The sequence below is a fragment of the Neltuma alba genome, unplaced genomic scaffold (assembly GCF_004799145.2).
Source record: "Neltuma alba isolate B1F8T4 unplaced genomic scaffold, ASM479914v2 tig00010505_pilon, whole genome shotgun sequence".
NCBI classification, from domain to species: Eukaryota; Viridiplantae; Streptophyta; class Magnoliopsida; order Fabales; family Fabaceae; genus Neltuma; species Neltuma alba.
In genome coordinates, this window is record NW_021635382.1 from 31,855 (window position 1) to 41,212 (window position 9,358).

General features: G+C 40.3%; 1 pseudogene; it reads right to left on the reverse strand.

Moving 5' to 3' along the window:
- Positions 1-3,068: 3,068 nt before the first annotated feature.
- LOC114756793 (uncharacterized) lies at positions 3,069-7,495 on the reverse strand (annotated as a pseudogene).
- Between the last annotated feature and the right edge of the window lie 1,863 nt (positions 7,496-9,358).

Below are 9,358 nucleotides of genomic sequence, written 5' to 3' on the forward strand. Positions count from 1 at the left end.
AAGTATGTAAGCAGAGCAGAGGTTCTGACTAAGGTATAGCAAAGTATTGGTTCAAGCAAAGCCCAGTATGAGAGAAAACCTAAATTAGAAAAGTTACAGGTTACTAATGTCACACCTTCATGTTAAACCCCATTATATGTCCTTTAGAACCATTTGGAATCATTACACGATGTTCAAAGTAGGTAAAAACCAAGATTTAAAATTTTGATTTCGGTTACTATTCATGTAACCCCTAAAAATCGGGTCAACTTTGAAAAATCATAACTAATTGTAGAAAAATCCAAACAGAGTGGTTCCAAGTCTCACGTGAAGCTTATGAAATGCTCTACATAGGAAAAATATCCACAAGTGTCAATTTCTCGCAGATCAATACCAATTTCCACGAAATTATGTACTGTTCACTTGGTAAATTTTGAAATTTCCAGTATTTTATCCAACTTCGAAAGGGCATAACTCTTTCTACAAAATTCCAAATTTAATGATCTACCACTCTATTTAAAGCTAAAAATGTGATCTATTAGTCTGCCAAATTTCAAATCCAGATTCAGATATTTTCTATTTATTTCGTATGCGCCAAGCTTGGTCCTTTTTAGTCAAAGGTTATCCCCTAATTACCTTTGTAATGACTCTTTCATAACCTTTTACCCATCCTTAATTATTTGAGGCTTAATACAAGCTTGAACATACATTCTACTATGCTTTCACATGTTTAAACATAGACATACATGCTTGACTCCTCTTAGGAGCTATTATCCAACAAACATTTCCAAAGTCATAATATTACATAACAAGTTCCAAAAATTTACACTAGGGTACATTAATTGTTCATTAGGTCTCCGGGACAATTTCTTTGCCTTTGCCCTTGCTTGAACTCCCTCCTAGGTGGTGTTAAACATAAGAGTGAGATTTCAAAGAAATCCCAGTAGCACAGAATCACAATTTTCATGCATTCCTGCAAACACTACGTGCAATGCTTTTGTGCAGATATCTTGTTCATATGTTCATGCTTTTATGCCATGGAAAGTAAGCTATCATACACATATTCAATGGACATAATGCCAAGGCAACATAATTCAAACATTGCAATCAACATTTGCAATAAAGCTTAGTCACATCACGGCATACATTGCACACATTCACATTAACACATCAATGTAAGCAAGAAAGCAATCAAAGTGTAATTCAATGCTACCTTTTGGTACTTGGTCCTTGATTTCCTTTAAGTTCAAGATGTTTTCTTGAGGATTTGGCAAGGTACCTATCAAACCAATACCAAGGCCAATCATTCAACAATTGTTCAAACACATTCCCTATTACTTAAACATTAAACCCTTCTTTCTTGGGATTTTTGGCCTAATTGTTTTCCTTTTGATTCAAGAAACCTCCTTGGCCACTCCTACATGGTTTTTCATGTAGAATTCAAATATCAAATCAAATTTTACAAAATCAAATTCCTTCCTTAAGTTCTGGTCAAAACAGAAACGAATTTCATAAGGAAAAATGTCAAAATTTCCAACTTTGATTTTTAATGCTTCCAAATTCAATTCCTCCATATAACCCTACACAAAAACGCCCAAGGAGTTCAATGGAAGCATCAAAACTTTCAAAATCCAATCATAAGTCCATATATTCAAGATGGCTGAACACTTCCTCTTAGGTTCATAAATTTTCATATTTGATTCCAATGAATTTGAACATACTTCCTTAGCATAAACCTACATACCATCACATTTTAAGTCTATTGGAACCATTAAAACTTATTGAAACAATTCCTACCCTTGAGTTCTTGAGTTGGCTGAACTGAAAAGTCATAGTTCATAGGGTAATTTCTTCCATAACCCATTCAAAACGCACCAAACATCAACAACACAACTCCTACTCAATTTGCTATCCTTTCCTAGCACTTCCAGCACAACAAAATTGAAACAGCACTTTCCCCTCAAATAAGTCACGGTTTGACCATGGAAAAAGCATCAAATTAAAGCCTAAACATACCTCAAAGAGTCTTGGATTAAAGCTTGATGATTAACCTTGGATTGGAGGTGCTTTGAAGAGTGTTTAGAAGCCAAGAAGAAAATTGTGCAGAACCTCCCCTCTATTGTCCCATTTCTGTCCGAATTTTGAATGCCTTGTGGGGGTATTTATAGAGCTCATTTTCTGCCCAAAAACCTGCCCTTGGGCAGCTATTTCTGCCCCAAATTAAGTGCTAAGGTCGGCCAAAATGAAGAACCAATCCTAGCCACACATTCTTTGACTCACTTTCCAAGAGAGTTGATCCAATGGTTGAAAATTTGCCCAGCACACAAGCCAGTTGTTCTGATCATGGTGAGCACGAATTTGGGCCTTGTTGGATGCTAACTAAATGTTAAAAACTGGTTAGGAAGTAATGGAATTAGTTAGGGTAATTTAAAAATTCATTCGGTCACATACTACCCGATTTCTTGCCCTCTACTAGGAAAAATAGCTAAGGGCTTCAAAAATTCTATTTCTTTTCATGATAATTCCCTATTTATTCCAAGAGTGTGATCTGGAAGTTTTGGGAATTTTTGAAGATCTCTAGATATTTATTTCACATTTTCTCCGAAATCGGGTCCTTACCGATAGGAATTCAGAAATAAATTCCCCATAAATTATTTCCTGTATTTTCAATGCTTGGAAACAATTTTATAAATTCATATATATTCCTAGGGAGTGTATCCATATTTTTCCTTGGATTTTTGGAGTCCTTAGATAATTAAAATAATTTTATCACTTTAATTTCCCTTTATTTTTCCCTATTTTCCCAAAAATAATTATTTTTTTGGGAATTTTCACCAAAATTTATTTTGGGCTATTCTCACTCCCAAATCATATCTCATTTTGCACACTCCCATTACTAGGGTTCCAAATTTTGGGATGTTACATTTCCCTCCCCCTTAAATAAATTTCGTCCTCGAAATTTAAAATGTACCTTATTTGAAGAGCTCGGGATAATTATCTTTCATGTCATCTTCTCTCTCCCATGTTGCTTCTTCTTGTGCCTGATTCTCCCAGATGACTTTAACCATTGGGATGGATCTCCGTCGCAGCTACTTTACTTGACGATCAATGATCTTTACTGGTTTGATTTCCCAGGTTAGGTCATCTCGCAGTGCAATATCTTCATATTCCAAAACATGAGAGGGATTTGGCTGATACTTCTTTAGCTGGGATACATGGAAGACATCATGTATCTGACTAAGATTCGGGGGTAGGGCTACTTTATATGCCACCGATCCTACTTTTGACAGAATCTGGAAAGGTCCGATGTATTTTGGTGACAATTTCTTTGATTTCAAAGACCTTCCTACTCCCGTTGTCGGAGACACTTTCAAGAACACATGGTCTCCTATATTGAAGGTCAAAGGCTTTCGCCGAATGTCCGCATAACTTTTCTGTCTGCTTTGGGCCGTGAGCAGTTTCTGTCTAATCGTCCTTATCCTTTCAGTTGTTTGCTCGACTAGGTCTGGCCCATATAGCTTTCGCTCCCCTAATTCTGTCCAACACAGTGGGGATCTACACTTGCGACCATACAAAGCTTCATACAGAGCCATTTGTATACTGGAGTGATAACTGTTATTATAAGCAAATTCTGCCAATGGCAGATAGTCATCCCAATTACCTTTGAAATTCAATACACAGGCTCTCAACATATCTTCCAGTGTCTGTATGGTTCGCTTTGTCTAACCGTCTGTCTGTGGGTGATATGCTGTACTGAAACTCAGCTTGGTGCCCATTGCTTGCTGCAGTGCCTTCCAGAATTGGGATAGAAACCGAGGATCTCAGTCAGATACAATCGACTCTGGCACTCCATGTAATCTCACAATTTCTCTTATATATAACTTGGCAAGTTTTTCTGGTTGGTAGTCTTTCTTCATTGCCAGAAAATGGGCAGACTTTGTTAATCAATCAATAATCACCCATATCGTGTCATATCCAGATGAGGTACGGGGTAATCCCATAATGAAATCCATAGAGATACTATCCCATTTCCATTCTGGAATATTTAGAGGATGTAAAAGCCCTGACGGTCTTTGATGCTCCGTTTTGACCTTCTGGCAAGTGAGGCATTTAGATACATACTCTGTTATGTCCTTCTTCATGCTAGGCCACCAAAATATACGTTGGAGGTCTTGGTACATCTTTGTCATTCCCGGATGTATCGTATATTTGCTCTTATGTGCTTCCTCCAATAGTTGTTGCCTGATAGACTCTGGAACATATACCCGTTCCTTATACTTCAATATTCCATCTGGTGACACCTTGATCACATCATCCTCAGCTTTTGTTAGCTTAATCTGAAGTGTATCAGCTACCGGATCGTTCTTCTGGGCCTCTTTGATTTGTTCTATCAGCTGGGCTCCTGCTCTCAACACTTCTACTTTCTGGGTCATTAGTTTCATATGGGACAAAGGTTCCCAATCTCTCACATCTTCGATGAGTTTTCGTTCCTGAATCATTAGGAATGCTACTTGTACTACCTTTCGGCTTAAGGCGTCAGCTACCACATTAGCCTTGCCCGGATGGTATTTTATCTGGTAGTCATAATCCTTGAGCAACTCCATCCATCGCCGTTGTCTCATGTTTAGTTCTTTTTGATCTTGCAGGTACTTAAGACTTTTGTGGTCACAATATAGTTCAAGGGTTGCCCCATATAGATAATGCCTCCAGATTTTTAAGGCATAAACTATTGCAGCTAATTCTAAGTCGTGAGTGGGATAATTCTCTTCATGAGACTTTAACTGTCGTGAGGCGTAGGCGACTACTCGTCCTTGCTGCATTAATACACAACCTAACCCTTGCTTGCTAGCATCAGTATATACAACATACAGTAAGGTTGGATCGGGAATTATCAGCACAGGGGTCGAGGTCAACCTTCGTTTTAGCTCTTGGAAGCTAGCCTCACACTTATCATCCCACACAAGTTGCTGGTTCTTACGTGTAAGTTTAGTCAGGGGCTGTGCAATTCTCGAAAAATCTTTAATAAATCTTCTATAGTAACCTGCCAATCCCAAAAAGCTTCGTATTTCTGTTACTGTTTTTGGTTGCTCCCAGTTCAAAACTGCTTCCACCTTACTGGGATCTACTGCTACTCCATCTTGGGTAATCAAATGACCCAAGAACTTTACTTCATTTAGCCAAAACTCACACTTGCTGAGTTTGGCATATAGCCGTTTCTCCTTCAGAATACTTAGAACGATCCGTAAATGCTGTTCGTGCTCTGCTGGTGACTTGGAATATACTAAGATATCATCAATGAAAACCACCACAAACTGATCTAGATATGGCCGAAAGATCCTGTTCATGTAATCCATGAAAATCGCAGGGGCATTTGTTAGTCCGAAGGGCATTACCAAGAACTCATAGTGCCCATACCGTGTTCAAAAAGCGGTCTTCGGAATGTCCTCTGCTTTAATCCTCAGTTGGTGGTAACCTGATCTCAAGTCAATCTTGGAGAACACTGTGGCACCAACTAATTGGTCTAGCAAATCATCTATTCTAGGTAGTGGGTACTTGTTTTTAATCGTCACTTTGTTGAGCTCCCGGTAATCAATGCATAACCTTAGGCTACCGTCCTTCTTACGGACGAATAAGACGGGTGCTCCCCATGGTGACACACTGGGCCGGATAAAATTCTTTTCTAATAGTTCCTCTAATTGCTTCTTTAACTCTGCCATTTCATTTGGAGCCATACGATATGGGGCTTTGGAAATTGGCCCTGCCCCAGGTACTAGGTCAATTGCAAACTCTACCTCTCGCTCCGGAGGTAACCCGCTAATTTCTGTCGGAAAGACTTCTGGAAAATCGCATACCACGGGTATCTCTGTTATGCCTTCTTCCACTTCTGCATGTACAGAGAAGAATACCACGTACCCCTGACAGCCATGTCTTAGGCAATCCTTGGCTTGGGCTCCCGTAATCAAGTTCAGTTTCACCTCGGTACGAGGGGTTAGCTCATGAGGAGGAAAAATCAAAGTCCTATTCTTACAGTCAAGGAGTATATTATGGGTAGACAGCCAATTCAGACCAAGTATCACATCAATCTCATGAAAAGGCATACATATTAGGTCAAGTGTAGTGCAACAGTGGCCATACCGGACAATACAATTTAGGCAAACATCAGACGTATAAACTTTAGTGCCCGTAGGAGTAGCCACACATAGATCATATAATAATGTGTTAACAGCAAGGCCTATGCGCTTCGCGCATTCATATGAAACAAAGGAGTGGCTAGCACCCGAGTCAAAGATAGCATGCACAAGGTAATTATTAACTTGAATCATACCTTGTATCATCTCAGGCGACTTATCAGCCTCTTTCCTTGTGAGGGCAAAGACCCTCCCTTGAGCTTGGGGCCTTGAGCCATCCACATTAAGGGGGCACTCCCTTATATAGTGTCCTGGCTTGCCACATTGGAAGCACACGTTTTGACCCATCAAACAGGGTCGATCTCCGTGGTTTTTACCACAGGTGCTACATTCCTTGGTCTGGCGTGTAGTGCTGCTTCCTCCTTGCCTTACTCCTCCTCCTCGTTTAGACTTCTTGGAGAACATAGGCTTTCGCCTCTTCCTATTTCCTCCAAAAGAAGTCCCCTTGGTCTGCTCTTGTTGCTGGTCCTTCTGGTCTAGAGCAGCCTGACTAGTGCCTGGTGGTTCAGGCTACTTTTAGTAATCCGGCAAGCTTCCACTGCCTGGTTGAACTTTTCAAGTTGCCGTGGGGCTACCTTTTCCCTTAGCTCCTGCCTTAGTCCCCTTACCATTTTCTCTGTTTTCCACCGCTCATCATTGCGATGTTGGAGGTAGTTAGAGTAACAAGAGAGCCTCATGTACCTATCTAGGTACTCATCGAAGGACTCTCGAGGACCTTGTTGAATCATCAGAAATTCCACCTCTTTTTCGTCTCTTACTGACAGTGGGAAGTATTTCAAATTAAAGTGTTCCTTGAACACTTCCCAGGTAATAAGGGTTGCATTCTCCTGGAGGATCATCTCGGTGTTCTTCCACCAGCGATCAGCTTCACCCTCCAGTTTGTAGATAGCCATCTGAGCTTTTCTCCCAGAAGAACATTCAAGCACATTAAAAATCTTCTCTAGCCGAGTAATCCAGTCCTCAGCCACTTGGACATTCAATGTCCCTGTGAAACTCGGGGGATTTTGTGCACTGAATTGTTTGATCCACTGTCTTAGTGAATCAGGATCCCCTACAGGTCGTACCTGCTCAGCTGCCGGCTCTTGAGGTTGAGCTGGTTGTGGTGCCTCGGCCATGCTTGGCCTGGCCTGTTGCAGCTGTGCTATCGCTACTGTCACTGCGGCTGCTATGGCAGCATCGCGTTCCTGGTTTTGGCAGGCTTGGGCCACTTGAATTTCTTGCATCACTTTCTGTTGTTCCTCCAGTCGGTCCATAACCAACTGAATCGAGTCAATAGGAGGTTCCCTTGCTGCCTCCCTTGGTTGTGTTTCTCTTCGGGTTCTCACCATTTTACTTAACTTTTTACTACAAGAGGAACAGAGGAATAAGATTATTACTTAGTTATCAAAATATTTTATACTAAGCTATGCTTCATATTTGTACATAGATAGGTTTCAGGTATAATCATCCAAAACATAGATCATCCAAGTCACATATACAATCATCCACTCAAGACAGGGGAGAGAAAGGAAAATAAGAAGTAACAAAAAGCTCAAATTCATCTAGGATCTGATCAAAGCTTCCATAGGCGTCTTGCTTGGAACGGTCACTAATCAACTGGATCTGATCCTGCCACACAGGTGTCCGTGGCAAAGTATTGACTAAGGCCTGTCCCCACATCTCCTCATCTATCTCTCCCTTGTCTTGTTCAGCGACATCACTATGTAACAGTCGTACGTAGTAAAAATAGTCCATGTAAATGTACCCATACTGGTTCTGGGAGATGTCAATCTGCCTCCCCAGCTTACAGAGCTCCTTAAAAATAGCCTGATAGGTGTGCAGCTCCTTTGTGACTAACCGTCGCCTCTTCTTCGGAGGCAGGTCCTTCTCTAATATCTGATCACGGCGCACTACTCTGATAGGCTGTGGCTTCGTCCTACTAGGGCCGGCTTTGTCCGGGTCAAGTTTAGGCCCCATAGCACTCCCGGCTTCATCATCCTCTAACCTTTTACTACCGTTGGAGTCTACCACATGAATTATATCCTCTACCTCCCAGAGAGGCTGATAATATCCAGGTGGTGGAGTCGGGTCATCAGGGTCAGAAACATGTGGGTGGTATCAGTCCGGGTACGGTTCCCCTGGCCCTCTCTGATCAACTGTACCCCCAGGAGAATCATGCTCACAACAAGCCATATCCTGCATTAAGGTTAGTCCAATGCACACCTTTCACGACATAACACATCACACACAATCAAACATACATTATCCTAATGCATTACCGTATTGAACAGTACATATAAAAGATAGTCTAGAACCTTTGCTCTGATACCAAAAATGTCACACCTTCATTTTAAACCCCATTATATGTCCTTTAGAACCATTTGGAATCATTACACGATGTTCAAAGTAGGTAAAAACCAAGATTTAAAATTTTGATTTCGGTTAGTATTCATGTAACCCCTAAAAATTGGGTCAACTTTGAAAAATCATAACTAATTGTAGAAAAATCCAAATAGAGTGGTTCCAAGTCTCACGTGAAGCTTATGAAATGCTCTACATAGGAAAAATATCCACAAGTGTCAATTTCTCACAGATCAATACCAATTTCCACGAATTATGTACTGTTCATTGGTAAATTTGAAATTTCCAGTATTTTATCCAACTTCGAAAGGGCATAACTCTTTCTAAAAAATTCCAAATTTAATGATCTACCACTCTATTTAAAGCTAAAAATGTGATCTATTAGTCTGCCAAATTTCAAATCCAGATTCGAATATTTTCTATTTATTTCGTATGCACCAAGCTTGGTCCTTTTTAGTCAAAGGTTATCCCCTAATTACCTTTGTAATGACTCTTTCATAACCTTTTACCCATCCTTAATTATTTGAGGCTTAATACAAGCTTGAACATACATTCTACTATGCTTTCACATGTTTAAACATAGACATACATGCTTGGCTCCTCTTAGGAGCTATTATCCAACAAACATTTCCAAAGTCATAATATTACATAACAAGTTCCAAAAATTTACACTAGGGTACATTAATTGTTCATTAGGTCTCCGGGACAATTTCTTTGCCTTTGCCCTTGCTTGAACTCCCTCCTAGGTGGTGTTAAACATAAGAGTGAGATTTCAAAGAAATCCCAGTAGCACAGAATCACAATTTCATGCATTCCTGCAAACACTACGTGCAATGCTTTTGTGCAGATAT